The sequence below is a fragment of the Balaenoptera borealis genome (genome assembly GCF_965194805.1).
Source record: "Balaenoptera borealis genome assembly, chromosome: 8".
NCBI lineage: Eukaryota > Metazoa > Chordata > Mammalia > Artiodactyla > Balaenopteridae > Balaenoptera > Balaenoptera borealis.
The window spans coordinates 17,437,037-17,463,031 of NC_138865.1; positions in this window are offsets into that span (position 1 = coordinate 17,437,037).

Consider the following 25,995-nt stretch of genomic DNA (forward strand, 5'->3'; position numbering starts at 1 on the left):
TGCCAATACCTTGATTTTAGACTTCTGACCTCTGGAACTGTAAGAGCATAAAGTTCATGATAATTTGTTACAACAGCAGTAAGAGACTGATACACTTACAGTTGTCTACAGATACAGATACAATGTTGGTCTCATAATGTGACAAATGTCCCATGGTAATGTAAGATGTTAACCTTTGGGGAACTGGGTGAAGGCATATGCGAACTGTTTGTACTACCTTTGCAACTTTTCTATAAATGTAAAATTACTCCAAAAGAGAAGTTTATTTAAAAACTTCCCTTTTGAAGCCTTAAAAAACAGAAGTTGACACTGAAAAAAAATCACTTAATTAGTGTAGAAATCAACTGAGAGTCTCAGAATATAAAAGAAAAACATATAAAAATGGTCACCAATAAATTTACAGATGTGGAGAACAAGGAACAAGCATGTTATGTTTGGACAGCTGGGGTTTTGGAATAAGATATCAGAACAAAAGGAATAGAAACAACAAACCTATTGTGCTAGAAGAAAATCTTCCAGGACTAAAGAAAAATCTGGGATTCTAAACCTATTCTTGCTTTTTTTTTTTTCTTTTGTAACAGGAATGAAGAAAAAGTCCTAAAAACTGTCATATAGAAAAAGTTAATTACTACAGTGGGCTCCAGTCAAGCTGGCTCCCAGTTCTAAATGATTTCCTCTTGCTGAGCAAATCCTCAGAGTAGAGTGGTGGGTCCCCCACGTATTGGAGTTGCATGTCCTGCCAAAGCTGTTTGATATTGTGATATAGCTGGCTGAAGTTGGACCAGTCTGATTTTCTCTCCCCAATATGGGAAACTTAGATAGAAACACTGAGTTGTTGGAAGCATTCAAGTTAAATTACCTTAATAGCATTACCCTAGAAAGATCCATGAAGCACCTATAATTACCTTGGTTCCTGACTTTCCCAAAGCTTGGATTTCAGCTCTTCCTTCAATTCTGTAAAATAATCCTTTCAATAAATCCCTTGTTTTCTTAAGTTAGTGTCTTAGTCCATTTGGGCTGCTATAACAGAATACTTATAAAAACAGAAATTTATTTCTCACAGTTGCAGGTTGGGAAGTTCAAGATCAAGTTGCCAGAATAATCACCTTCTGCTGAAGGTCCACATCTTGGTTCACAGCCGGTCTTCTTGCTGTGCCTTCACATGGTGGAAGGGAAGAGGGATCGCTATGGGATCTCTTTTTTCAGAACATTAATCTCATTTGTGATGGCTCCACACTCATGACCTAAGCACCACCTAATACCACCACATTAAGATTTTAACATATGGATTTTGGGGGAGGACACAAGCATTCAGACCATAGCAGTTAATCAGAGTCATTTTCCCTTTCTTACAACCAAAATAACTTTACTTATACAGTTACAAAAGAATGAGATCATACTGGCCTCAGAATTCTCCACTGTAACATTAAAAATCAGAAGGTAATGGAGCGACCTTACAGGAAGTTATAAAGGGAGGGAGCCTATTTTGCAATAGTTTTATAGTTATTAAAATTTTCTAGGCAGAGAAAGACAAATATCATATGGTATCACTTATATGTGGAATCGAAAAAATGATACAAATGAACTTATTTGTAAAACAGAAATAAACTCACAGAAATAGAAAGCAAACTTATGGTTACCAAAGGAGAAAGGTGGGGGGGATAAATTTGAAATTAACAGACACACACTACTATACATAAAATAGATAAATGGCAAGGACCTACTGTATAGCACAGGGAAATATATTTGATATCTTGTAATAACCTATAATGGAAGAGAATATAAAAAATAATACATATGTATGTATAACTGAATCACTTTGGTATACAACTGAAACATTGTGAGTCAACTATACTTCAATAATTTTTTTTTTTCTTGGCAGATAGGTAAGTGCCCAGATAATATAGCACCCATATATACTTCTAGAAAGAAATTACTTGAAAATACATTACTATGGTGGACAAAACTAAGAGCTCAAGAATGGGAAAACTATGGTATAGAAGGAACGGTGATGAGTCCTGCAACCAGGGACACACAGAATTAAGTCTTAAAATTGCAGATCTGGTACAAAAGGAATGCATGCATTAAAATGTCTCTTGAAAGAGAGAATTTATATTGTAAGATTTAATAATTTGAAACTGATAAAGTAGCTGTAGCTTTATTAACAAATTATATTACATTATACTAACAAAATTATATTAACAAAAACATGCAAAGGTGAAAGGGAAAGAATGGAATAAATAAAAAATGTTCCCAAACTCTTGCCTGAGGGATACACAAATATAACGCTGGTTCATTTTTCACTTTGGTAATTAAAGATACATAGATTTAGAAAATGCTTTTGAGAAACATCAAACAAATCATCAATGTAATAAGTTATATAATTTCAGAAATAATGAGCATGATAAAAACCAAGCAAAATATAATTCATATAATCAAAGACATTAAGGAAAGAAAAGAAACAGCATATGATAAGATTTTAAAAGTAAGACTGAACTTTTAATTATGGCAATGGCTAAAGCTATAAATAATAGTTTAAATGTATTAAACTCCTCAATTAAGTCAAAGACTTGGAGATTGGCCTGAGCAGTAAAGTAAATTATTTCATTAAGAGAAGACTAAACAAGACAAAACTGTGACAAAGCTAAATGAGAATAATTAAAAGAAATGAGTAAACTTATATCAAAGGAAATTTTTTCAAAAGACAGGTTTAATATTAGACAAATGAAAATTCAAGGCAAAAAAAATATAGGAATAATGCAAGTTCTGCATATAAATTTCAAGCTCTTCATCCTATTAGTGTAAAACACATCTTTTATTTTTAGTGCTTATGAAACATTATAAAACTTTACCACTTAATAGGCAAAAAACTTTAATAAATTTCAACAATTACTATAGGTGACATTCTTTAGTAACAATGATATATAGTAATTCTAGAAAATAATAACAGAAGTTTATATTTTAAAATCCACAGTCACTCATAATTAAAAGCCAAGAAAAACTCCTAAATGCCTCTTCGTTCTAAGAGAAAGAAAACCATGTGATTAGAGACTATATACAAAACAATAACAAAGTAAACCTTTCATATCAAATTTGTGGATTGTAGCCCAAATTCTATTCAAAGTGAAATTCTTAGACTTAAATGTTTATATTTTTTACTTTGAAATGATGAAAACAAATTAATTGAGTATTCAACTCAAGAAGTTAGAGGAGGAACATTTTCACATGAAAATTAGGGAGAAGGAATTAATAAAGTTTTTTTCTTATTTTATTTTGTTTATTTATTTTTTGATTTTATTGATGTATAGTTGATTTACAACGTTGTGTTAATTTCTTCTGTACAGCCACGTGACTCAGTTATATATAAATATATATATATATTCTTTTTCATATTCTTTTCCATTATGGTTTGTCTCAGGATATTGAATATAGTTTCCTGTGCTATACAGTAGGACCTTGTTGTTTATCCAGACAAAACTATAATTTGAAAAGATACATGCACCCCTATGTTCATAGCATCATGGCAGCACTATTTGCAATAGCCAAGACATGGAAAAAACCTAAATGTCCATCGACAGATGAATGGATAAAGATAATGTGGTATATATATACAAAGGAATAATTTTTTTTTTTTTTACTGAATTCAAAAACAGAAAAGGAATTCAAGGGCTTCCCTGGTGCCACAGTGGTTGAGAATCTGCCTGCCAATGCAGGGGACACGGGTTCGAGCCCTGGTCTGGGAAGATCCCACATGCCGCGGAGCAACTGGGCCCATGAGCCACAACTACTGAGCCTGCGCGTCTGGAGCCTGTTCTCTGCAACAAGAGAGGCCGCGACAGTGAGAGGCCCGCGCACCGCGATGAGGAGTGGCCCCTGCTTGCTGCAACTAGACAAAGCCCTCGCACAGAAATGAAGACCCAACAGAGCCAAAAATAAATAAATAAATAAATAAATAAATAAATAAATAAATAAATAAATAAATAAATAAAAATTTTTAAAAAAAGAAAAGGAATTCAATATAATGTGGTACATGCTCTTTTCTTTACATCATACTACCTCTTAGATTGATTATAAGTTCCCTTTTTTAGTGCTGTGATATTCTACATATTCAGATGATCTGAGAATATGTTCTGGGAGCAAACTGTCAACTGGATCTTGATAATGGTTTAGCAGTTGGGTAAACAGAGGGGTGGGAAGGATGGGCTTCCACTAAGAACCGAAGGAACACAGTTTGGCCAAAAGTATCTTGGAATCCACTGTACTATTTATAGTACAATGGAACACTGGTGTGGGATCCTCAAAGGAACATACATGCCGTCACCTCCCAGACTTACCTCTCTGTTCATTGATCTTAGCAATTAACCTTCTCAAATACAAATAATACTACAACAAGTAATTATCCACAGTATAAACATCGTGATAAAACAGCTATTATGCCTTTGTTTTTGCCAATTTATATTTTACTTTACTCGCTGTCATGTATAATACTGAGTTGTCTGAGAAGCAGACGAAGAACATTCTTAGCACAACAGCAAAGAAAGGGTACCTAAAATCATTTGTTGGTGAAGAATTAAACATTTGGTATTTCAGAAGAGTTACCAAAGTAGTCATCAGATTTATGTTGGGCTTCCTTAGACTTATTTTAGTATTGGCTTTACTGAGTTTTGGAAATGATAGGATCTCTGGAGCCACAGAACTCTGCCTTTAAATCCTAGCTCCACCAATTTCAAGTTGTATGACTTTGGCAATGTTTCCTCTTGATTAAATGGGGTCTTTGGCTGATAGTCGCAACTATAAATAGGGGTAGAGTTCCTATGAGAGTTCAGTGGAATAATTAATACAAGGTGCTTGGTAGAGAGCAGGAAGCTGGTACATGTTCATTTCCTTTCCACTGATGGTTGGGACCTTCTGTGCGCTAGGTATTCTCCTCATTTTGTATAGAAAGATGGAGAGCATGTTGCCAAAGATAAGGAATTCTCAACCAGCCTCGATACTCCCAACAAAAGTAAGAAAACTGATTTCTCACTCTGCCCACTCACCTTTTTCCTTAGCATCCTGTTTCTGTCAGCTCTCATGACCCAACCAAGAACTGACTCTTGGAAAGTTCTGTTGAGAATAAAGGTTTGGAATCCCTCAAAACCTCCATTAACAAGGGTAATTTCTGGCATATCCCTTGTCTTCTGCCTCTTACCCCAGCCAGCAGTACGGAATTTCTGCCTGCTGCTTCTTCAGTCCACCACCTCCCAGGTGCTCCCAGAGCACATGTCCCACAACCTCACAAACAGTTTAGGTCAATCACCACATCTGCCATCCATGGAACCCTCCAGCCTCTCCCAGGGCATGGGGCCCTCAAGTCACTAAAGCCATTCAATATTTTTCAAAATGAGAACACGTCCTCCCTTTTGAAAGTTTCTAGCTATTAAAAATACCTGAAAGATGCTCTAAAGAAGAGTGGATGTATGTATAACTTATTCACTTTGCTGTATACCTGAAACTAACACAACACTAAGTCAACTATACTCCAATAAACAATTTTTTAAATATAAAAATAAAAATATCTGAAAGATGCTCTTTTGACAAAAAAAAAACCCTAGATGATATTTTATTAAAGTAATTTATGTTCTACTTTCAACTCTCTCGATACCCAATATCCATAGATTCATAAAAGTATATAAGGTGGGTGTTAGAAAGGGGAGAGAGCTGGTCGACAAATCCCAGGATTTGCCAAGAATTTTCCTTCTTGGAACAGGCAGGCTCTGTCCCTTTCTATTACGATGAGTTTTCTCCCAGGAGGAGAATTAGATTTCTGATAGGTTCTTGTGTATCTGAATCTCCCTGATGGATGCATCCAAACCCCATTGTTCTGGTCACTGATGCCACAAACCTGTTCTCCTGAGGCTTGCTTGGCAAACTCTGAATCTCAATGGACAAGTTTCCCTATAAGAAGGCTCAGGAGTGTCTTAGAAAACTATTAAAATTTTATATTGAAAAATAGAAGACAGAAAGAAAAAAGAGAGCACAAAGATAAGTAAGGAATTTAATAAATCATTATTTACAGCTATTATTAACAGTAGCCATGTCAAGAAACAGAACATTGTCAGGCCCCTTCCCCAATCACATAACCCATCCTCCCCACTAAAGGTAGCCATTATCCCAACTTTTATGATAATCACTTTTTTGCTTTAATTTATATTCTGTATTAGTTTTCTAGGGCTGTCATAACAAATTACCACAAACTGGATGGCTTAAAACAGCAGAAATTTATTTTCTCACAGATTTGGAGACTAGAAATCACAAATCAAGGTGTTGGCAGGTCATATTCCCTCTGAAGGCTCCAGGGAAGAATTTTTCCTTTCCCCTTCCTAGCATCTGGTGGCTCCAGGCAATGTTTAGCATTCCTTAGCTTGTAGACATATCACTTTAATCTCTTCCTCTGTCTTCACATAACATCCACCCTGTCTGTCTCCACATGGCCTTCTGATAAGGACACCAGTCACTGGATTTAGGGGTCACCTTAACCCACGATGACCTCATCTTATCTTAATTGCATCTTCAAAGACTTTATTTCCAAAAAAGATGACATTTACAGGTGCCAGGGGGACATGCCTCTTTTGGGAGGCCACTATTCAACCCAGTACAAACTCTTAGCACTTAAATATATGCATCCCTAAGTACTCTAGCTTATTTTCCCTCATTTTGAACTTTATAAAATGGTGTCATAACATATACACACTACTGTATATAAAAGAGATAACAAACAAGGATCTACCGTATAGCACAGGGAACTATACTCAATATTTTGTAATAACCTGTAAGGGAAAAGAATCTGAAAAAGAATATATATATATTTTGTTTTATATATATATATATATATATATATATATATATATATATAACAAAAGTTAGGAGGACAAGAAAGGCAGGATCTGATGCTGGATAAATTAGGAGGAACTGGGCTTCCCTGGTGGCGCAGTGGTTAAGAATCCGCCTGCCAATGCAGGGGACACGGGTTCAAGCCCTGGTCTGGGAAGATCCCACGTGCCGCGGAGCAGCTGGGCCCGTGAGCCACAACTACTGAGCCTGCGCGTCTGGAGCTTCTGCTCCGCAACAAGAGAGGCCGCGATAGTGAGAGGCCCGCGCACCGCGATGAAGAGTGGCCCCCCTTGCCGCAACTAGAGAAAGCCCTCGCACAGAAACGAAGACCCAACACAGCCATAAATAAATAAATTAATTAATTTTAAAAAAAAAATTAGGAGGAACTTTAAAATCTTCTTTTTAAATACCAAGCAGTGCCTAGAGTGAGGTGATGGACATTAAAGCAGAATTGTGGAGAACTGAGGACCTCATTAGGTGACCCAGGGACCTTAGTTAATCAGGAGAAGACCATGGAGACAGGGTGCCTCCAACTGGGAGAGGTTTTTCTAGAAGACGGACAATTCCTTTCTCTTAGTCACATATGCCTCCAACAGGACCTTGTTATTCTACAACTTTTAAGAAATACAGAAAAATATTTCTGAGTACCCCAATTTCTGTTAGCAATTTGAACCTTCCTGGGAAAGTCTTCCTGCCATAGATAGTTATCTATGACATAAGAGTTTAAGTTCTATGCAAAACAAATAGGACCAGTCAACATTATTCTTCATCTCCTGTTGCAACCTGCAATTTCCTGCTTGTTATCTCCAATGTCTGAGTAAAGAAATAGTTCAGCAACTCCTGACTGACTCTGTTTAACCTCCTGGCTGCCAGGCCCAAGTCCCACCCCCTGGAAGGACCTCAGAACTCCACCTAAACTCACAAAATACCTATAATAGTAGTAGTACAAAGGCCAAAACCCTGAAAAGAAATGTTGAATGAAACATAAAGCAGAAAGTTAATCTCTTTTGCATCTTGTTACCTCTCTTCTGAGTGTAATATGGGAAACTGCTAATTGCTTGATTTACTGTAATAGTCATTCTGCCAACAGCAATAAATAAAGGTAATTAATAGAAGGTAACTTACTGCCAGGAAAGCTAGTAATTACCAGGAAATTGGACAGAAATTTTCTTCATGATACCTTTAGAAGAGAAAAATACAATTTACTGTCCTCCTTCTTGAGTATCTATCATTTTTTTTTAATTTGCTTGCCTTGAGCTTTCTGTAGAAATACTCTAATTCTATCATTTGTTTTCTTTCTTTCCTTCCATCAAGGTGGTTGCACATTTGTGGAAAAGGAGTAATTGGGGCTTATCTGTCTTCAACTCCTACTTCCATGGGAAGCTGAAATGGCTTTAGACCATGTGGTCAACCCACTGGGATTTCTGAGTATATCCAGTCTCTGCTATTGGAAGGGATCCACCAGGAGAAAGAGACAAGAGTGTCTTGCTCTGACCACCCAACACATTTTTGCTTAATTTTTTTAAGTCAGGGCTCTTTCTCAGACAAGACTTACAAACGGCATGTTGTAATGGAAATAGGATGGTCTTTGGAGTTGGAGACTTAGGTTTATACTTAATAGCTGAGAAAATTTCTAAATATTTTTAAGACATCTTGGACCTTCAATTTCCTGTTCTCTAAAATGGGAGCCAACACATTTTGCATAGGATTTATTTTGGAAATAAATGGGATAATTGCTGAATAAATATTATCTTCCCTTTCCTCAGCCTATTCTTAGAACTGTCCTTAAAATTATAGCAATTTTTCTTTGTTTTCCTTATTGAGTTGGGTGCTGGAGAGTTTAGAGACAAACTTATCTCCCCTTTTACTAAACGTACAACATGTATCATGTATACTAACCACTTGTGACATCTTATCTTTGATATTCTGATTTTCCTTTTTCCCACTTTCCTCATTCGGATATTTTAACTTTTATTTCATCTTTTTGTATATGTTTATGGAGTCACCATAAATCCTTTCTAGATGAAGAGTTTATGAATGCACACATGCATACACATATACAGATTTAACATACATATATATGCTTATGAATATATATATTAGTTATATTCTGCACTATTCTCTTTTTCTCATAATCATACACAACACTGTTTTATTCACTAATTGTTTTTTGTTAATTAATTAATTAATTTTTATTGAAGCATAGTTGATTTACAATGTTGTTTTAGTTTCAGGTGTACAGAAAGTGATTCAGTTATACATACATATATATTTTTTTCAGGTTCTTTTCCCTTATAGGTTATTACAAAATATTGAGCAGAGTTCCCTGTGCTATACAGTAGGTCCTTGTTAGTTATCTATTTTATATATAGTAGTGTGTGTATATTAATCCCAAACTCCTAATTTATCCCTCCTCCGCTTTCCCCATTGGTAACCATAAGTTTATTTTCTATGTCTGTGGGTCTATTTCTGTCTTGTATATAAGTTCATTTGTATCATTTTCATCATTTTTTTAGATTTCACATATAAGTGATATCATATGATATTTGTCTTTCTCTGTCTGGCTTACTTCACCTAGTATGATAATCTCTAGTTTCATCCATGTTGCTGCAAATGGCATTATTTCATTCTGTTTTATGGTTGAGTAGTATTCCATTGTATAAATATACTACATTGTCTTTCATCCTAGACAAAATCCCAAGTCCCCTGAGGGTGTGAAGAGATTTCCATCTCACATATTTGTTGAATCTAATTAAATTATGTAGCTTGGTTATTTACAACAACTATGTAGTCCAATACCAAAATTAAGATAAGCCTGACCACAGAATGTGAGATATATGGCTTGTAGAGCCAAGGCTCTTTCCAATAACAGTAGCAATCTTTTTTCCCTCTGTGCAATAATTACTATAACCATATATCCCCTCCAAAAGATAGAAATACACTTTTTTCTCACACATAACCGAATTTGATGTTACCTTTGGCAAGGTAATCTGTGATGAATGAATCACTAGCTAAAACTTCAGTTGTAATATGGGAACAATTAGTACTTTTGAAGAAAATATGGGACGTTTCTGCTCCATATCTATGTGAATCTTACTAGTCACATAATATATGCTCAATAAAGATTCACCATATTACTTGAATATTGCAAGGTAGGGCAGAAATTCTTAGATACTTGATGCTATGCACTTTGTGCTTTTTCCTATTAGCATTCCTCTCTTCCTCTAGTTGTGAAGTCAAGAACTCAGAGAATTTCACTGCTCCATTGCCCATCAGAGCCAATCTCTGATTAGGGCTCTAAAGCCAAAAGTAGGCTATTTTTGAAGGCATATGTAAACTAACTAGAACTTTCTGTCTTCAGTTAAGTGATTGTGAGACCACAGGTGTGGGTTTAGAGCAGGGTGACAGTATAGCAGGAGTAGGTACACAGAAAGTATGAGAGTTGTATGTGAAAATTCCATGTGCATGCAGAAATTACCTGATCAAGATCTCTTATGTGTTACCTCTACTTGATATTGCAGTCTTGTGGACATACTGAAATATATGGTTTGATGGATTGGTTAGTACCCAACTTGAGATGGGCAGTTCAGGTCACATCTTACTTTGTGTCCCATAGTCTGTCTTTAGAAAGCTAAGAACAGATTCCCAAAAAGGGAAGAAGTTCTTTGCTGAAGAAACATGGCATTGCTCCAAAATCTTAGGTCAGGTCCCAACTTTGAGACTCTCCTCTCAAGACTTGCTACAGGATCTTAGAGCATCTTAACGTATCTCTGACATTTTAATCTTCTTGGATCTAAGGCTCTTAACAGCCAAACAGCTGTGCTACTTAAACTGTAACTCAACCTTGGGAATCATCTAAGATTGTCAATACGTATGAGAGCAATACGTATATACAAATAACATATATGTTATCCACAGAGACCCTCCAAGCATTGTTCATCTCTCTCAAAGATAGGGGGAGCAAAGACTACAAATTGTTCTTCACTTTGGAGAGGTATTTCACATGTCCCTGGATGAGATGGAAGACCCCTGCATTATCATGGAAATTGTTTCCTTCCATCTAAAATCCATCTGTCCTTTTTGGTTACATACTGCTTTTAATGCTCTAAGTTCAATCATTGTGATGTCATCGATGTAGTAAACCAGAATGATGTTCTGTGGGATGGTGAGATAAGCAAAGTATCTGTGGACTAAATTATTATTGAGCCAGATAAGTAAAGACCACAAGGATATATTGTTATCCCTGCTGGGTGAAACAAACTTATAATTTTCTTTTTTTTCTGTGTTTTCTTATAGAAATGGGGAAAAAAACATTTTACAGATACATAGGATCACATCATATGCAGAATTTGTATGATTTGCTCCAAAATGGAAACATCTGGAACAGCAGCTTCAACTGGAGTCACTGCCTGATTGAGTTTATGATAATCCACATCACATTCTTCAAAACCCAAGAGCTATCATTTCTCTGCACTGGATAAACAGGGAATTAAGTAGGAAAATGAGAGAAGACACTATGTATATTCATCAAATATTGGCTGCAATAATGCTGGAAACATTATATTATCCCAAAATGTAGGGTGACTGAAATTCAGCTGGTGAGGCTGGTCTCCAGGCTTCAGGATCTAGGCTCCATGCTCTAGCTTCTGACCTCTAGCTCTAGGCTGCATATTGGTTTCAGGTCTCCTCTACATGTCTCCTCATTTCTCTTGAGCTAACAGCTACCTGGGGAGTGTCCTCTTCTTGATGAATTATAGGACCAGGTGCTAAGCTAAATCATGCAAGAATAGTCCATTAGACGCACTCCACTGGCCAAAGCAAGTCATATGGCCAAACCCAAAAGTAGTAATTCAGAACTTATCCTCCTTCCAAAGGGGAAAAGTAGTGTAGTGGATATTTGCTGAACAATTATCAAATCTATTACATCAGCCCTGCATATTCCAAACTTTGATAATGCTACTACTTTTTGTAATTTCTGCAGGGTTGTGGCCTTATTTATTGTTTGCTATTTGGATAAATAGCAGGCTTTTTCAGCATAATTGCCCTTACTTCATGACTCCCCGGAACATACTGGAAAGTGACTTAAGTTATAGGTATTGAGATTGGGAGAAAAATTGCGGATGGGTTATTAGAAAAATTAGCTTCCTCTTGCAAGGTAATTTATTTAAATGAGGTCATTACAGGATCTTCAGTCAAGACAGGAACATCTTAATTAGACAAAAGAAAAAGGGAGGGGGGTGCTGTTTTGACTATTAAATGATACTTAGAGGAGCTTGGAGGTCATCATACTTTGAATTTTCTGATTTGTGTTATATATCCCGTTGCAAGTTTTGGAGTGCCACTCTTTCCCCATAAATGTCTTAGCTTTAATCTGAGAAACATAATGAAGCTATGAATACAATGAATATTATACCTGATACTTACGGAATCAAATTTTAAGCTCAGTTTTGATGGTTTCAACCTTAAATATGGAAGAAATCAGAGTCTTTCAGTACACTCACAGAAGGTGCCTGCTTCTCCTGTAGAATTTTAGAAGTTTACTCCATTCATTCTTTCTTTTATTGATATTTTGCAGCACTATTTGAAAAATCTTTCCCACTCAGTGGTGATTGATTTCCTCTTGTCATTCACACTGTTTCTTGTAACTGGCTACTTGATGCCCCTAAGCTTTGCTTTCAGTGGACATATTATTATAGAAGACCACAGATGATAATTTGATAAGCAGTTTTACCATTGCAGGCCACTGTCAGAATTCTATCCTATAATGGAATTTGGATATTTACTGTCCCTCAAATTAATAAGACCAGGTTATCAATTCCAGGCCTGAGGGTCTGTTGTCTTTGATCACGCCTCATGCCAACTTTTGTATCAGTCATGGTTCTTAATTGAAAGCAACAGAAATCAACTTTAGTTGGTTTAGCAGAAGAAATTTTCCAAAGGAAATTGGGTGACTCTCAAAATCTTCAGGAAGTACAGAGAACCAGAGTTGACGGCTACAAAGCCAGGAACACAGTCCCAAATCACATCACAGAAGTAATGAGAGGAAAACATCCCTGCTGCCCTCTCTGGGCACTAGATGTCACAGGTTGTCTTGTGGTTTACCACAGAAATTGGACACAAGACACAAATGCCACTATTGCCTTTGGGTGCAGATATGGCTTCTACTGACCTGCTATTGTCACCACTCTCTAACAAAAATATTCTCTACAGTTCTTTTTTTCTTTGTCACCAATTTACAATGATTTTGTGTGTCTAGTTGAGAGCCAGGTGATGTATCTCTACTCAACTTGAAAGGTAGTCTAGGAGAGTGATTATATAATACCTTTTGATAATATATAATAGTATATTCATTATATAATAGCAGTCAGTTTCTGACTCAGAAGATGGGGAATTCCTCCAATGTATTAAGGGATTTCAGTTATTGTGTGGCTAGAAACAATTACCCATTATACTAAATCATAAGGGTTCTATAAAAGAAAAATATTTTATCTGGTTGTTTGCGTGAGTTTTGGATAACATAGCTTTTTTTTTTTTCCAAAAAATTCTGTTCCCTTGCCAGTATATTTGTGTGTGTGTGTGTGTCTGTATGTGTGTGTGATGCAAAATCCCTGGAAACCTATCTTTCAATAGTTTCTTTCACACATACACACATAGACACAAACACACACATTTAGCTGTTTCAGAATACCTTCATCTGGCACTACAATGGGCTTGATGTTTCCAATGTTCTTCCTGTCTGGCTTTTAAAAGCCAAACAAAAAGAGACATCTCATCAACCCCAGACCAAATGCACCTGGTACTTTCCAGGCAAACTAGGCCTGGGAATCACCCTGGGGAGGAGGCAAAGCACAAAAGCCTGGAATTCATAAACTGCTCAGTTTGGAGGCTTGGCTGGTGATGAGAGATCTCAATCAGGGACGAGACACAGCTCATAAGCACATGCCATGCTTGCCATATGCCAAGCACTTCCAGGGTTCAGACGCCTCTCCCTGAGTCTGCGAGATCCTGACAGCCTGCAACAACTGATACAGACAAATTGGTTTTGAAAAAGGGAATGGCAGCTCTTAACGATCCTATTCCAGAGCCTTGTTAAAATGGCATCTAATCGTCCCACTAGTGTGTGTGAGGAGGCTTTACCAAGTGGCTCGTGTGGTCTGGGCCACGCTGCAACTGCTCTCAGCCAATGGAAGGAGGCGGAGAGAGTGGGAGAGGCTTGTTCAGAACAGACGGTGCATGAGATAAGCATGTGGAGAAGTGGGTGGGGTGGGTTGAGAGCAGAAGAGACATGAGGATGGAGGTTTAAATACCAGGTGCTCCCTGACATCCTAATACCTCAAGCTATTCTACCGCCTGGGAAACATTCTCAGTCTAATTATAACATGGCTGTCAAGCTGTTTTCCCTGATCTGTGTGACCCAAGACAGGCTTGGCGGGATCATTTGAGCACTACGATGTCTCACCATATAGAGGGAATTTACGGACAGTTCTTGGCCTCTTTCCTAAGAACACTTGCAGAATAGTAGAAAGCAAGGAGGGAGTTCATACTGACCCAAAGGCTGCCCTTGATCCTGCCCTATTATCAGGTTGAACTTGTTAATCTGACCTCCCTCTTCAACCCTCCCCTCCCCTTTCTTCCATTTTTTTTTTTTCCCATACAGTTCCATCCACATTTCTGTGCGTGGCATCTCCGGTCAGAAATGAATCTCCCAGTACATGCCTGCATTTTAGTTCTATAGGAGGAAACCAAGAAGTGAGGTGATACTGATTTCTGGACCATGGATGATCCAGGTCATATGGGTTCTTGAGAGGGAATATTCTGACACCCTAGGAGATGCATTCACCAACCACATAGCATGTGCAAAACAGTTTCAAAAATCTTAACTGTGGCCATTTACTCTGAGAAAACTACAGGCCATTCTTTAAATATTAGCCTTAATGACAGTCAGAAATGGTATTCAGTGTTGTTTGAACCCAACCATCTTCTATGCATTCTTGTCCTTCACCATTTTCTTCTCCTTTCTACTCCTCTTTTCCTTTCTTCTACTCCTTCTCCTGTCCCCATCTTCTCTCCTTTCTTCTCCTCTCCACCTCTAGCCTCTCGTCCACCCAAACAAAGGCTCTCCTTTCAGTCAAGGTCAAGTTTTGAGCAGCCTGCTCTGACTGGGGTGGACCAGGACACTTTGAGTTCCAATCTGTTGCTTAGCACCAAGGTTGCCTAGATACATCTCTCGATGTCAACTGGCCTTTGCCTTTGACTCTTATGTATATAAGCTATGCAGTGAATACAGCTGTTTGGAGGAGCATTGGGCCAGAACCAACTTTCACAGTCTCCTTTTGAGCTGCCTGGGCGGCGGTAGGAGTGGGGGGTTGTTTTAAAAGAAAAAAGACCTTAATTTTTTTATGCTGAGCTATAGGTAAGATTTAGCAGGGATAAAGAACTAGAGAGTGAGGAATGAAACAAAATCATCTGGTAAACACAGCTCCGGGTCTGTCTTCGTACCAGATATGAGTGAGTCAAGAGAAATATAGCCAGAATCTTAAGGAAAAAATAACTTCTATCCTCCCCCCCACCCCATGAATCATCACCTGTACCCATGATTTGTGTTCTCAAGAGAAAAAGTATTGGGGAGTGTGTGTGTGTGAGGATGGTGAGTGCATGTGAAGGGGGGTGAGGAGAGAGAAAAGGGAGAAACAAATAGAACCTTTTGACAAATGCCAAGGCAAAGTGAAGAATTACAGTCTTTGTGTATAAAGACACCAAGGAGATAAAAATAGTACTTAGAGTTTGGAGAAGCCATCGTTTTATGGGGTTCTCAGACATACCCTTGGGAAGTGAATACTTCCTCCCCCCCTGTTCTTATGTCCAGGCCTCACTTGTGCCTAGAATCCTTTAATTCAATCTCTATGTTCCATCTTGTCTAAGAGACTATGCTTGAGGATGAAAAGACCAAGGGAAAGTTGGGTATGATTGAAATAGTGTGCAAAGATGCAGAAAGGGCCAGACCAAGCATGAGAATCAGCTGAGGATGCAGGATGGGGGTAACAGAATGGACAAACTCCAAGAATCCTATTCTGTAGGAGGGAAGCACTCCAAGGGTGGTGAAGAGCAGGAGGCAAGACTCAGGGTCAAGATGGACTGAGAGATGGAAAGGTAAGTAATGGCTGATTAATGGTCTGTGCACTAGAATGAGGGGAGAGGGTGATATCCAAGGTGGCTGAACAGGGGGAGGGGTGGTAAGGGAGGAATATGTTGAGTTCATTTAAAGAGATTAATAAAGATGCATACATCTCCTAGTGCTCTGCATACTTTCTGTAGCATTCTCCCTTCTTTTCTAAGTGATGGTTATTGCTGCCTTCTTCAAGCTAATGTATCTTCACTGAGCATCTCTTCTGTGTATAGTCTCATACATGGAGGACACACGAAAGACACAGTCCCCACCTTGTTGAGAGCCTAGTCATAGGGACAAGATGTAAAGGAACAAAAAGGCAACATGCAATGGATGTCATGGTGGCACATGTGTTATAGAGTGAGTTCACATGAGTTCACAGAGGAGAGAGATGGAGTGGGCTAGAAAGAGAGAATTGGAATAGATTTAGGAAGAAGAGAAGATGAGTTTTAGTGACGTGGCACTGAGTAAGAACTTACCTTTCTGAGTCTCAGATTCATCCTCTGTAAATGGGAAGGTGGGATCACTAAATGACTTCTGAGTCCCCACCAGACTTCATATGCTATGGTTCTAATATGAGACCGCAACCAGTGTGTTTCTGAATCTGAAGGTCCACCCATAGTCTTTCATAGCAGCACTCATGGTCCCTGCCCCCATGGTCAAACCACTTCTTTGCACTTGTACCACCTAAGTTTCGAGGTTCATTCCCAGTGATATATGGGCTTAGCTGAGGCTTGGGAGAGAGGAGATGTGTGCAGCAGAGGAGAGAGCTGAGACGGCTTTTGCCAATATAGAGAGAGTTTCTAGACACCCCTTCCCTGCTCCATATCCTTGTGAATAGACAGCGTTCTAGAAACTGTGGGTGTCTGTTTGCTTGTATTAAACCACAGCCCTATTAATGGCCAACAATGGGACGGAGTTTTCCCTTCTCCCTCCCTCTCTTGTGTGAAGTCACTAACATACACTTGTTTCAGTTTTAGCACGTTACTCAGAGTTGTGTGCACTGCTAAGCCAATAGGGTTCCCAACTTGGAAAAGGGATCTTAAAATTTCTGAGAGAAAGTTGGGGCTTGGAAAGGGGAAATGATCTGCCTCAAGTCACCTAGCTAGTTCTGGACTCAGAACTCAGGTTCTTTAATACTCTTCCTGAGTTCCGTCCATTCTACCAACTCCCAGAAAGTCTGGGTTCCAAGACCCTTGGCAGTAGGTGGGGACTTACTGAAATACTTCACAGAGTTGGGATTTCTCTGGGTCTGAATGATAAAGGTTAAGGGAGTGTGGGCACACCCCTTCTCGCTGGTTCTCTCTTTCATCAGGGACCCTCTTTCATTTCTGACCCTGGAGATGAGCTCTTTAGTAGAAAGCCAAACAGAGAAATTTTCCTTTGGAATTGAAACCAAGTTCCCCTAGCACCAAAGTCCTTTGCTGAGTTTATCATTTAACCTCTCCAGCCAAAACTTTACTCCCTTTCTTGTCCTGCATCTGTTCCCCTCATGATTGAGGAGTATCAAATAAAAGGGGGGATTGAAATCGAGCAGGACCCTGCTGGGCCCTCCCAGGTACAAAAGCCTCTCCATGTCCCCATTTCTTGTTTGTGCAAAAGTGCTTTAGTCTCCTAGGCTTTCTTTGAGTTCCAAAGAGCAACTTCAAGCAGTTACTAATTAGGGAAGTGAGGGGATGCAGAAACAAAGTAAAAGTGTCCAAGAAACAAAGTGCCGTGATAAAACAGAGACCTAGTTCCTCCTCAAGGGATATACATAACTATCTGATACATATCTTTGAGTTGTTCTGCAGGAACTAAGGCCCCCACCCAAGTGAAGGATGTTGACTTTATGCTGAGCACAAGCACATAGGTCCCAGACTGGTTGGATCACAAGGTAGTTGATGAAGATTCCTGGAACACTACCCTGTTACCTCACCACCAACCAATCAGAAGAAAGCCCTCGCCCCAAATATTACCTTTAAAAACCCTTCCCTGAAAGCCATTGGGGAGTTCAGGTCTTTTGAGCATGAGCTGTTCATCCTCCTTGGTTGGTTCCCTGCAATAAACCTTTCTCTGCTCCAAACTCAGATGATGCGGTTTGTTTGGACTCACTCTGCGTCAGGCATGCAGACTTGGGTTCAACGACAGACTCTGAGGCCTCTTGTTTCTTCCATGGGTTCTGCTGAGGTCTGCTGATTAGGGCACAAGGTTGTCCAAGGGGGAGAAACATTAACAAAAACATCCATGTAACCTTGAATAAGTCTCATCTACAACCTCAGTTTCCTGATCTTTGAAATGTCAAGAAGATGCATCACCTAAGGGGTTTGTTAAAAATACACATTCTCAGTGTCCTCTCAGGACACATGGAATCAAAATGTCTGGGGCTGTGGCCCAAGAATCTGCCTTTATAACAAGTTGTTTAGATGATTCTAATGAGGATCCTGGTGTGCAAATTACTCCACTGCATGAGCCCTGAAATTCCTTCTGGCCTTACATTATATGTGTAGACAGGATGTGAGGAAATATTCCTCAAAACCAAGAGGTTTATACTCTCCAGGTGTCCTCATCTAGCATAGAAGTAGGAGAAAGAAAAGCAGCAGATTTAAAGGTGAGAATTTCTTGTGGCACCATTTTTTTCTTTCTACGGTTCCTGTGGGATGAGACAGAATGACTTCAGGGCATTGGGCCATCCTTAATAAACCAGATAATCTGAATCCTTATTGCTTTCTGTCTTCATTTCCCTTCTTTTTTCCTATCCCTTTTGGCAAAGTCTTGTATAAATGTTTCAGCATGGGTGCAATTGTGCTATAAAGTATTATGGGTTGGGTCATGTTTTGTCCAAGCATGTGGTGCATAGTCAAAGGGAAGTCCTAACCCTATCCTCTCACCTCCCCCCAGCTGAGATCACATCATAACCAATGAGACACTCTAAGTAGGTGAAATTCAGCTGTCAGAGGCAAAACTGTCCTCCTTCCAAATGGATTATTCTTCCAGTATTTGCCTTGGAGGTCATGAGGTATATTTTAATTACTAAAGTGGCTTTTCCTTCTAGAAACTCCTAGAAAGGGCATGGTACAGAGAATCTGAGATATCCTGCACACTCACTGAGGGGACACCAGCATGTAAGCACAAGCCACTGCAAATGACACGTGGTAATGATTGCTTGGGACCTTGAAGGAGTAGTGAGGATTTGTAGATGGTGGATGGAAACTAGGTCCCTGGAATCGCACCTTTATCAGAACATAATTCAAAAGAGCAGGTGACTGACATCAAGGCCAGTATACCTGTGCTTTTCTTAGGCCACAGACAACAGATGTTTCACTGTGCCTCACTGTGGAGTCCTCTGTCCCTGTCCAGGGCAGCACGTTCCAGATTTCTCAAGAGAAGAAGGATCTGTTAGAGAATAGAGAGCCAATCTCTCTGATGAGAAGGCAAATAGTAGCCATGGGGAGACTAGTTTCCCTCCCGAGTAAGGGCAGAAGTGCCATCTGTGATAGGGACCAGCTGTGCTCAGGCATGCACCGGAGCCAGAAGCCACCAGCCAGAAGCCACCAGAACACTTTGGTTGGAATGATCACCATCAGAGGAAGGACAGGATTTAGAGGTTGGGGGTTGCCAAAGCTTAAAGCTATCATACTGACTCTTCCAGTATGGACTCTGGAGCAGTGAAGTGAATGGGGAATTCTATGAGTCTTCTCAGCTCCTCTTCTTTGTCCTGAGAAGGTAATTTTCCCCAGGAGAAGGAAGTCCCTGAATTGATGCAGTCCCGTGAATCACCTTTTATAGATGGTGTATTTCCACAAAGGCATTTTACATTTGTGGATACAATATAATACAAAAGGCATATATACATACGTGTATTTCCAATAGTTACGATTCTCCTGTTGGCCATCACCTATGATGCCACATGTGTAGCATGCGTGTGCGTCCGTGCTCAAGTGTGCACCCATGGATGCCCACGCATGTGCCCCCTGATACACACACACTTGCGCCCACATGGCGGATGCGCCCGGCTGCAGTGCCAAGAGGAGCCCCTGCCATTCACACATAATGAGACAGAGAGACCTGCCTTCTGTTCAGGGTGTTTTCCCTCCTTTATCATCCACATTAAATGTTGCAAGCACTTGACTTTATGACCCCTTCAGTCTGCATATAAAGCAGCTGACACAGGCAGCCTCCTCCTGACAGTGGTCTGTGCAAGCCTGCAGTGCTATTTAGAGTCCGGCCTTGAGGAACGAGAGACAGAAAAGGGTCTTTCATGTCAGGCCAGGTAGCCTTCAACGACAGTGTGATTCTTCCCATTTCAAAGCTCCTCTTCTTTTGTTAGAGAAAAAAATAAAGGATCAGGAACTAGACTTCTTGCCACCCCATGCAGAGGGATAACCAACTTCTCAGCCACTATATTTCCTTGTTCTCTTAGTAAGACCCCGAGCTGCATATTACCTAGAAAGGTCAGGTGTGCTTTTCAAAGTAATTTTCATCCTCCTGTTGGAGGTGAGAGTGCCTGCGTATGTGGAAGGCTGCTATCCCTTCCTGCTTAAAGTCATCTGGAAGGTGACAAAGCCTCATTAGGAAGCTGCCCTTTGCTGATGGCAGGTCAGGTTCTGACTCTGGGACCAGGGAAACCCCTTCCTCGCCTTTCTTTCTCCTTCTCCTTCCTCCCTCCTTTCCTGTCCTCATCTCCTCCTGCATCCTCACCTCCATTTGGACTCTCTCGGCCCTCGTCGTCTTATCCCTTCTCCTGACTTCTGACCTGGCCTTCACCTGTATTTGTTAATGAGGAGTTCTGGAAAGTCTGTAGTCCAAGTCCCAGAAATGACAAGTGGGTTCAATTGCTCATCTCGAAGGCAAAGAAACAGAGCAGCAGAGGAGCTGAGGGCCGATCTGCTGAATCTGTGCCACTCGGTGTGAATGTTCTCCCATCTGACCTTCCAACCTCCTGCTTATTTCCCGCGTTCTCTCTCTTCAGCCTTCCTGCCTGGTCCTCCATTTTCCCACCGATTTCCATGACTGCTCTGTTTGTGAGCTGCTTTGCAATGTCAGGCTGTGATGGAGAGGCTTGGGGACTAGCTGCCAGGGAGGCATTCTAGCTTTGCTTTCCCATTTGCCTTCTCCCCTGGCCCACCAACCAGGTATGAAAACAACTGTGCCCTGGGTTTACACAGAGCCTCTCATCCAAGAAATCTCAAAACGGTTTTGCCAACCAGTCTGATTACACTCATTTTTCTGGACGAAGAAAGTGTCTTTTCTGGAAGGGAAGTCGATTGCCAAAGACTGTTCTGACAACTCCTGGGAAGAGCTGAAGGATGGCTGGGCAGCTCTCCCACTGGCACCCTGGGCCACCTGCTGGTCCTCCCTAGCTTTGGATGTATGGATTTAGATCATGGGGACCATAGCCAAAAGATTTTTCCAGAACAGAATCCAGCCCTAAAATTGTGGGATGAAGTAGGACAAAGCACCTCCCTCCATATCAGCTCCTTGTTTTTCTAGTTAAGTAAAAGATAATTATGAGCTATTACAATCTCTAGAGTCCCTGTTTTCATGATACCCAATTTATTAGACTCCATAATCTTAAAAGCAGACTCTGTCCCATGAGCATCTGGGTATCTCACCTGATTGTTACACTTCTGTGACTCCGACCAGTACAGGAAAGTGCCAGAGTCTTTCTTTTCCCTTTTATATGAATATAAATGCTGCTTGGATTGTTTCCTTACCACCCAGCCTCTTTCTTCAAGCTGAGAGGCTGGAGGTCTATGTATTTTGGGTGAAGCAAAGAAATAAGGAGAAGGAGAAATAGAAGAAAAGGGAGAGGGGAGGGACAGGAGGGAAGGAGGAAGAGAAAAAGACAATAAAGAGAAGCAGGAGGAGAGGAGGTAAATTTGCCGAATTTGCAGAGATCACTCTTGACTGGGTATTGTTTCTACGTGGGAGTTTCAGACGTTGTATTATATAGCGAGTGGGCCCCTCCTACTATCTTGTTGGATTGGTTCTTTATGTCTTTGGATGTAGAATATCTTTTTTCCGCAGATTCAAGTCTTTTTTATCGATGGTTGTTCAGCAGTTAATTGTGATCTTGGAGTTCTCATGGGAGGAGGTGAGCTCAAGGTCCTTCTACTCTGCCATCTTGTCTCTGACTCTCAGACATTGTATTAGTTCTCTAGAGCTGCCACAACAAAGTAGCACAGACTGGACGGCTTCAACAACAGAAATTTATTTTCTTACAATTCTGGAGGCTGGAAGTCTGAGGTAAAGGTTGTCAGCAGGGTTGATTTCTCCTGAGGCCTCTCTCCTTGGCTGTAGATGGCTGACTTCTCCCTGTGTCCTCACATGGTCTTCTTTCTGTGTGTCTGTGTCCAAATTTCCTGTTCCTATAAGGACATGAGTTGTTTGGACTAGGGCCCACCCTACTGACCTCATTTTAACTGAATCAACTCTTTAAAGGATCTATCTCTCAAAAGTTACATTCTGAGGTACTGGGCGGGTGGGGTTAGGACTTTAACATAGAAATTTGGAGAGGACACAATTCAGCCCATAAAAGACAAATTATCTCTAATCCTTATGATACTTCTCAGTGGTTGTAATTATTCCCATTTTAAAGATATGAAAATGGAACATAAGAGATGAGGCAACACACCCCAGGTCACTCAGCTAGGAAGCAACAGAGATGGAAAGAACACCAGACCCATCTCTCCAAAGCTGGGCCACTGTAGCCATGCCACATGGCCTCTGGACAGAGGAGGGGTGGCAAGATAGTGGACAGAAAGGAAACATGGCCTCCAGAGTCACACCAATCCCAGCTCCTTCAATCACAGCATGACCATGACCATGTTTAACATCTCTTTGTTTCAGATATCTCATTTTTAACATGTATGTAAGACCTGCAATAAAAAATTATGGCTAACAATAAACAAGACTTTCCCTCCTCGTGGTCATTCTGCATGGTATTCACATATATGTATGGGGGTGTGACAATCTATGGCAAATATCTAGTTATATTATTATTTAATACACCTTTTCAGAGTCAGCGTATATACTCGTGCAAGACACAAAAAGTGGGGCATAGAGGTCTAAATCCCTGACAAGACCAGTTGGCAGCTGGCTTGGTCCTTCCCATTATAATGACTGTGATTTAGCTACAGTGCAATGCCACGCTGAGTTGTGGTGTTTGTTTTATTACCCCCGTGTAGACAGTGATATCTCTGAGGGCAGGGGTCATATCTTCCACTTATCCTGTGTCTCCACAGGGCCTAGCATTGTGCTGACAGGCAGCAAATCTTCTAAATCCTTTGTGAGTGAGGGAGGGACCTGAGGAGGGTGAATTTTATGGCCACACAAATAGGTACTTATATTAGTTCGTCATTGCTACAATGATGCCATAACAACCAACCACAAAATATCAGTGGCAAATAACAATAAGCGATTATCTCTCACTCATGGGTTTGAAGGCTCACTGGGCAGCTCCCGTTCACTAGGTGGGCCTGGGTGGCTCTGGTCCATACGTCTCTCACCCTTTACCTGCAACTAGTGGGCTAGCTAGGGCGTGCTTTTCTTAAGGAGGTGGCAGAAGGCAAGCCGTACTGCACAAGTACATTTCAAGACCCTGCTCATGTCACCTAACACTTTTGCCCAAAGCAAGTCCTATGATTGAGCCCTAAGTCAAGGGGTAAGGAAGTATGCCATTCCCACGATGAGGCAAGAGTGTGGTTGCCAGGAAGGGTGAAGAATTGGGGCCAAAAATCTAATCTATCACAGTTCCTCTTCTGACTCCCCAGACCTTGTTAAGACTCTGCCACTCCGTCTCATCCTGCATTCCTCATTCACAGAAATTGTGGAAGAATACCAGCCTTTTTCATCTCTTTGAGATAATGTACCAAGAGCATACGTCCTAAGTCTAGAGATTAATTACAGGGAACCGTGACAAAGCTGGGTCTGAAAATGAAGTCAGTCCTGAAGCAGCCAAAGGGTTAATATCCCCACCATCCTATCTCAGAGAACTCATCTGCCTGTGCTGTGCCTATAATGCTGCGGAAATCACGAGAAACACTAGATGTTGACCTTCTGTGTCAGATTAGCTGGGTTCACCCGTCACTGGCTGTGACCCACACCTTCAGCTAAAAAAGTAAAACTAGTAGCCTGTAACCTAGAGGCCTGAAACCTCCTGCAAGGCTGGCCGGCCCTCCTCCCCAATGTTCTGTTGTTCAGAGAGGTCTTTTTAAAAGCTTTTAATTTAAAGGGACCTTTGAGTGCAGTGCTTGGGCGAATACAATCACAAGGAGGCATGATAAAGTGACTTGTTAAGTGGGCAGCCTGAGGCAGAGCCAAAGGGAAGCCACGAGTCTGTAAGAACTGCTGGAACAACCAATTTCAAGGGAATTGCAGTTTTGCACAATCTTAAGCGGTCAGAATCTCTTCTCCCACTAACTCCTACCCAAAAGCATTGAGCAAAGCTCAATGTCTGGGGAATATTTCCCATCTTATTAATGGAGCATTTTCCCTAATAGACATCTGTGGGTGGGCACACAGCAAGTGACCAGGTGGAATGATACATATGCAAGGGATTATAGATGTACAGTGACTATAAAAGAGTTACCCATTTGCTTATCTGTGTGTGTGCTTAGAATAGCCCGCCTTCTTCCATGAAGATTTGATGTGTGTGAGTATATTTCTGGAACTCCAAGTCAGACATATCATCGGATCAATAATAGTTGTACCACTTCAGGTCAGAGTGAGTCCCCCGGCTCTGCTAGTTTCAATGTGAACTTGGAGAAGTCACTTAATCTTTTACAGTATCCATTTTTCATCTATCAAAGTGGGGTTAATGACCCTTGCCTCAGAGGATTGTGGTGATGAATAACAGAGATAATATACTTGTACTTGGCAAGCAACTTTTCAATAAGTTAGCTTCATTTCATGCAGTGGAGATGATAAGAATGGATATTCTCAGTGTTCACAGGGATGGAGTTTTTGAAAGCCTGGACGTATGGGGCTTGTACAGCTGAAAGTCTAGCCTCCTAAAACGGGAATGGAGAGCACAGCTATAGCTGTATTCGTCATTTGGAAATTGATGTCTTCGTTTCCGTAGTGTCTGAGGGGCGGGGTAGAGAATGAGATTTCTGCTAACATCAGCAGCAGAGGGTCCCAGAGGAGCCTGTGGGCTCTGGCAGAGACAGTCTTGGTAGGTGGATTCCCACAACTCAGGTCCCTGCAAGACTACCCAGGCTTGGGTCATTCTAATAGGTGGATTGGAGCCACAGGGATAGAATCTAACATTTTAGTAAGAGGTTTCAGCATCTTCAATGTTATTTTTAGATATATTTACCTCTTTTACATCTTTACACGAGGTAAATAAGGTAAATGGTTTGCCATTCTCCTTTTCTGGAAGAAGAGACTGACGTTATAGGATCACGAACTTTGCCTGAAGTCACAGGGAACCAGGTCTATCTGACTCCAAAGCCTGTATCCTGTCAGAATCATCACTGGTCTCTGCAGCAGCTAAGGCTCCAGCCCAGTGAGAGCAGGAAGCAGGTCCAACCCAGCATGTACAGAAATGCACCCAAACATGATTAAAGAAAGATCTCACAGTTTCAACCCAGCTTAAGGCACATTTCCTCCAGGGCAACCTACACCAGCACCGCCTCTTTGCCCCTCTCAACACCTATGACACTTAGAGTTGGATCCATACAAAGTTCATTCTTGAATCATCTGCTCTGCTGTGGTGGGTGGTTGTCTTGTTTCTTGTATTGGACTATCTTCCCAAGGCACTCTACTCATTTCTCAGAAAAGCTGAAACACATACTTTTTCTCTAAATCCCCTCAGAGTTCAACACAAACCTCAGCCCCAGAGATTTCTGTTACTATATTTTAAAAATCCTCCGGCATTGGGATGGCAGACTTATTTCCTCAAGCCATGCCATTTGCCATTCTTTGTGCTAACAGCTGCTGTGAGCCATGGAAGCTTTTCATAGAGAGAGACA